Below are 6,000 nucleotides of genomic sequence, written 5' to 3'. Positions count from 1 at the left end.
TGTTTCAAGCTGATATAATAAGAATACAATGGCAACTTGGACAACCATTCGGTGCAACCAAGGCACACACAAGAGCATCCCTAAATGCACAATATATTAAAACCTTTAAGCAGATGGGCTGTAGCAGCAGAAGACAAAACCATGTGCCACTGCTGCAGAAAATCGAGGCGCACCGCAACTGGACAATAGAAGATTAGAAAAAACATCACCTGGTCTGATGAGTCCCAATTTCTGCTGCAACATTCAGCAAGTGGAGTCAGATTTTGCCCATACACAACGTCTTGATGCATGCTCAATCATCCAGGTAAGCAAATCCTAAAATGGTTACTTCTGTTCATCTGGATGTAGCTTCATAAAGCTAAGTCAAAGTGAACAGAATCAACCTTTTGGGGGCTCATAGTCAACATTAAAGCAATGTTCCCTTTGGGGTCTCTTAGTACCAACTGAGCATTGTTTACTAGAGTATTGTTGCTGTCACAAAACTCAAATAATCTCAAACTGGTTTCAGCCAGCAAATCTTTTTTATCCATGATGGAAGTGCAGCTGACAAATTGGCAGCAACTGCACGATGCTATTATATCAATATGGACCAAAATCTCTGAGGAACATTTCCAGCACCATGTTGAATTTGTATTACAAATAATTCAGACAGCCCTGAAAGGAAAAGGTCGTCCAACCTAGTGCAACAGTGTGTACCTAAAGGTTATGCAGTGAGTGTACATCAATATTAAATAAGTTCCTAAAATATAGAAGTTGTACAACCTCCAATGTCACAAAACACTACTAGTACTGCTATTTTTGTATAGTTAGGGTAAGACTGCTATCTTTCCACGTTGTACAACTTGAAAGTCTATTGACCATTCAGCTCTTTATGTATCTTAAGTTTATTATTCATGAATCTTGTAGTTTTATTCAAGCCTAGAACTTTGTGTAGAAGACACCCTCACAGGGTAACTTTAAAATACAAATGTGCTACATAATTTATAGCAGTGCTACATGCTTTGAGTTATGCCTTCCAGTGAGACACTTTCCCTCAAATTTGACATAAAAAAGGAGCCAATTATAATACTTTTGTTTTATTTGCCTTTAAATATATTTCTTACATTTGGAGCACTTTTGTTAACTTTTAAATGAATGACTTTTGGCAGTTTAAAAAAATGGAGGGGCTGTAGTGGGAGAATAGCACACACCTTGACACAGATGCAAATTGTTTTTTGAATATATACCTGGACAAATGTTTAAAAACAGTAACCATGCCTGACAATTTTCACGACTGCCCTATTACAGATGCTGGTGTTTATATAGCTCTGTGCAGTTTTTGCATACATTTGTTCAGGAATTAGAAAAGTCATTCCAATCACTGGATATATTGTGAGATGAGGAGAAGAACATGTGTTCATTCATAGAGTACAATTAATTCACAGAGCTCAGTTGCTGTAGTTGTAAACAGACCTAGAGGCAGTTATTATGCTAGGCTTTGTCCTCTGAGGTTTGAGTCATCGCTGCTTTAGCCATTTTTTCATGAGCTTTAAAAACATCTTTCATGCAAAGGTTTTGTGCCTTTGTAGACCAGCTGTGATCTGTAAATCTTTCAGACTGTAAAATAAAGATAACGATAGTCGATGTAGTGAATTTATAAAAGTTGAGATGTATTGTCATATCTCATTATTCTGTAAATAGAAATGTGGGGAGCACTTTTTAAATGATTTTATGGCAATAAGCATTATTAAGCGATTAGTAAGGTACTATCAGTGTTTAATTCATCATTTATTTACCATAACTCTTCCTTAGTATGCTATATATGAATACAGTTAGATTATTATAACATTGATTATGATTATTACTAACAATTACAAATTACTAATTACACACTAATACACACACACACACACACACACACACATACATATATATATATATATATATATATATATATATATATATATATGGGAATACTAAGGAGGAGTAATAATATATAAATGATAAATCAAGCATTTGCTATTACCTTACTTACACCTAATAGAGTGATTTTATTATAAAGTGCTACCGAAATGTGATTTTTTTTTATTTTATTTAGTATTCAGACTGAAAACAAAATGTGTTAGAAAAAAACAAAGGTCAGCTCCACCTAAGATCAAATTGGACTGTAGGTGGACCCACAAAAAAAAACAGGAATTCTTAATGGTATGATAGTCCAACACAAAGCTGGAACTTTAATAAAAAAAAATTTAATGAACATGTTCATTATGGCTTTTTTGGTCTGGATGCATAATTTTTTTGTGTATTCATTTCTTGTTGTTTTTTCAAAGAACAATATGTAAACCTGCATGATTTTCAACAGTCACCCTCGTATCCAAGCAACATTGTTTTATTTTTAAGGTTTATTAGCCTCAAGAAGGAAGTAGTGAGATTGAAAAGCAGATTAAGAACCCTGAAAATGTTTCTGTTATTAAAGTAAAAATATGTAAGAAACTTAATGTAACACATTAAGTCTTAAAAATATTGATTGTGGAATGCAACATATTGCAGAGTTTTTCAAACTGCACAGTTCTCCACACTGAACATTTGGTTACTGTCATCATTCAGTAATATTTGTGTGTGTGTGTGTGTGTGTGTGTGTGTGTGTGTGTGTGTGTGTGTGTGTGTGTGTGTGTGTGTGCGTGTGTGTGTAACTACATGCATGCGAATGTTTCCATGTGTTTTGTTGTACAAAACTTGTGATGTGAATAATCTTCAAGGTGTCTTTCTGTGGCCATCAGTACTTACCTTGTCCACATGTAACATTATCATAAGACTATAGCTTCAGAAATTACCAACAAGCAAAGCCTCGTTTGCTCTCACACATGAGGTTCCTGCCAGCTGGAGGAGATCATCATATACAATGTGATCAGGAATTTGGACTGGTGGTCAGTGATGGGTTTATATTTTATTATTGTCATTTGTATTAAGAAACATGTAATCATTTGTGTTTAGAAGTATATAGTTGATGGCAAGGTTCAAGGTTCAAGGTTCTTTATTATTTGTCACATGCATAGTTCTCTTTCAAACATTCGTTTCGGTGTCTCACTATGGGGAACGCTCTCTCAGCGTTGTCCTCAGAAGCCTCTATATCATTACTCCAGCCAGTATTGGCTGGCAGTCGTGACGCTTGCGTCAGGGAGGGGCCACCCTCCTCCCTATAAAAGGGTGTGACGCAGCGTCACCCGCCATTCAATTTCCTCTTCTCGCTTCTTAGAAACCTCATCTCTCCTGACTGCGAACGTGAGTGCTAGCTTAACTGTCCACACGAGCAAGCTAACACCTTGGTCACCGGGCGCCAGCACGGCTCGCGTTTCGAGTCGCCTGCTCTTCACCACAGAGCCAGGTCGGAGAGTGTGTTAGCTGCCACCACGCATCTAGCACAACAGTTAGCTGATCAAGCTAACTGTCTTTGCTACACACGGTCACCAAGCCAAGTAGCACAAGCGCTAGCCACCACACTAGCCAGGTCATACTAGCTCACCATAGCTACCCGACCGAGAGAAGAAACAAAAAAAAAAAAAAAAAAAAAAAAAAAGGGATCAGCGTTAGCCGTCCAGCCATTCCAAGCTAGCTACACCAAGCTTCCTTAATATGGCAGACTGCAAACCGCTGCCCAGAATTTGCCCCTGCGGTTGCAAAATCTCAGGTTCAGATACACATGACGCGTGTGTGATGTGCCTCGGGCTGCAACACGCCCAAGCGGCTATTTCCACACCGGGTATATGCGAACACTGCGCTCGCTTCACCCTAAAAAGCCTTCGCCGAAGGCTAGCCCGCCAGGCTAGCCTGTCGAAGGAGGACCCAATGCTGTCTCCAATCGGCCCACCGATGGAGCACACTGAGTCCGCCACACCAGGCACCAGCTGGGGAGACGAGATGGATGTCGTCCTCCCGCTGGTGGATGATGCCGAGGTCAGCTGCGAAGCTATGCTTGATTCCCTCGAGGCTAATGACGAGCTACTCAGCGAATCCTCTGAGGGAGCGTCGGAACATCTCGTCTCGGACGAGGATGACGACGTTTTCTTTGCCCCCTCTGGTCGGAATTCTGCGACACAAGGGGCCGACTGTGATAACCCCGGCACACAGTCCCGCGGCGTGGAGCTATTTGACGTTGCAAAACGGGCAGCTGAAAAGCTGGCAATCCCATGGCCCGCGGTGACAACGGAGACCTCCACCTCACGATACGAGGGTAAAAGGCTCCCCAAAGCAAAGCGCACTACTAAGCAGGTACTGCCGCTTTTCCCCGAATGCGTGGACGAGGTCACACGCTGCTGGGAAAAGCCATTTTCGTCACCCAACCCCGTGCAGGGAGCGGCGGCGTTTGACTGCGCTGGAATGAAAGAGAAGGGCATCTACCAAATTCCCACAGTGGAGAATCTGGTGGCTTCTCATCTCCACCCGAACCAGAAACTCTCCATGTCATCTGGTCCGTCCCTGCCCTCCAAGGCCGAACGCCTGCAGTCCTCCCTGGCTGACAAGGCGTATAAATCGGTGGCCACCACCGCGAGGGCATTGAACGCCTCGTCGCTCCTGCTAGCCTACTCGGCGGAGCTCCAGGACCAGGCTGCTGCGAACCCGGATGCTAGCGAGTTGTGGGAAGAGCTGGGCGTAGTTACGGACCAGTGTCTCCACCTCACTAGAGCAGCAGTACAAGCGGCGGGCAGAGCCCTCAGCATCATCGTCCTACAGGAGAGGGCAAGATGGCTGAACTTGTCGGGGCTTTCGGACAGAGAAAAACGTGACATTCTGGACGAAAGCATCGACCCCGCTGGGCTTTTCGGGACCGCCGTTGCCACCATGCAAAGACGGTGCGAGGAGAAGAAGAAAGAGGGAGAGGCCCTCCAGCTGTGTCTCCCTAGGAAGACCCAGGCTGCGCCTCCACCCGGTCGCCGCACGTTCGCTCAGGTCACCAGCCGTCCAGCCGGCGTGCCGACGTTTAAAATCCCTCGCCGCCCAGCCCCGCAGGTCGCGGCCCAGGGTCCTCTAGGATCGCAGAACCCTAAGACCCACTGGCCCAAGAAACACGTCCCGCCTGCTGCTGCTCAGGGTGCCCCACCACCAGCCAAGCAGTCGGACCGCAAGAAGAAGCGGACTGCCTAACATCCCCCACGGGGAGATTGGAGCCGGACCAGCCCGGGCTCCAAGTTCACTCCAGGGCTCAGTTCCGGAGCCCGTTCGGAGAAGTGTGTTCTGCCTCCACCTTTCAGCGCCTGGGACTCGAGTTGGATCCCACAGAGCGGATTTCAAAAAAGAGACGACGAAACGCTGTTCAGCTGATTCAAGCATGTCTGTCTCACAAAACACACTGTTTATTAAAAACTCACCCGTTGCATCCAGGCATGTTGCCAAGGGCACGGGAAAAATGTGTGAAAAACACAGAAAATATGTTGAAAAACATAAAGCCCCCACGCACCCAGACACCACCGGGGTTGATTCCCTCAGTGGTGTCCGGCCCCATAAGCGCTGGTCAAGCGCGGGCCGCTCGCGCATGCGCAGTCGGGTCTGGTCAGAAGGACCAGTTTCCGCCACAAGAGGGAGCCAGAGCTCCGTCTACTGTGGAGCGCCTATCTTTGGGGCCGCTGTCAGCAAGAATAGAGAGATGGCGAGCTCTCGCTGCGCCAGAATGGGTTGTGAGGACATTAGAGCGAGGCTATCGTTTGCAATTCGCAACCACCCCTCCCAGATTTCACAAAGTGATTTTCTCTCTTGCAAAAGGCGAATCAGCCAGGATCCTGCAAGAAGAAATAACTACCTTGCTATCAAAGGGGGCAGTACGAGAAATACCCCAGGAGCAGAGCCAATGCGGCTTTTACTCTCGTGCCCAAGAAGGGAGGGGGACTACGTCCGATACTGGACCTACGGGCTCTGAATCAGCATCTCAGGTCATACAAATTCAGGATGTTGACGACCACCACTCTGCTGCATGTAGTGCGCCCAGGCGATTGGTTTACATCAATAGACCTGAAGGACGCATATTTT

Source organism: Copadichromis virginalis, linkage group LG12, assembly GCF_057382275.1.
Source record: "Copadichromis virginalis isolate Kocher_CV1m ecotype Utaka linkage group LG12, C_Virginalis_male_GT1.1, whole genome shotgun sequence".
NCBI classification, from domain to species: Eukaryota; Metazoa; Chordata; class Actinopteri; order Cichliformes; family Cichlidae; genus Copadichromis; species Copadichromis virginalis.
This window is presented reverse-complemented; position numbering follows the sequence as displayed.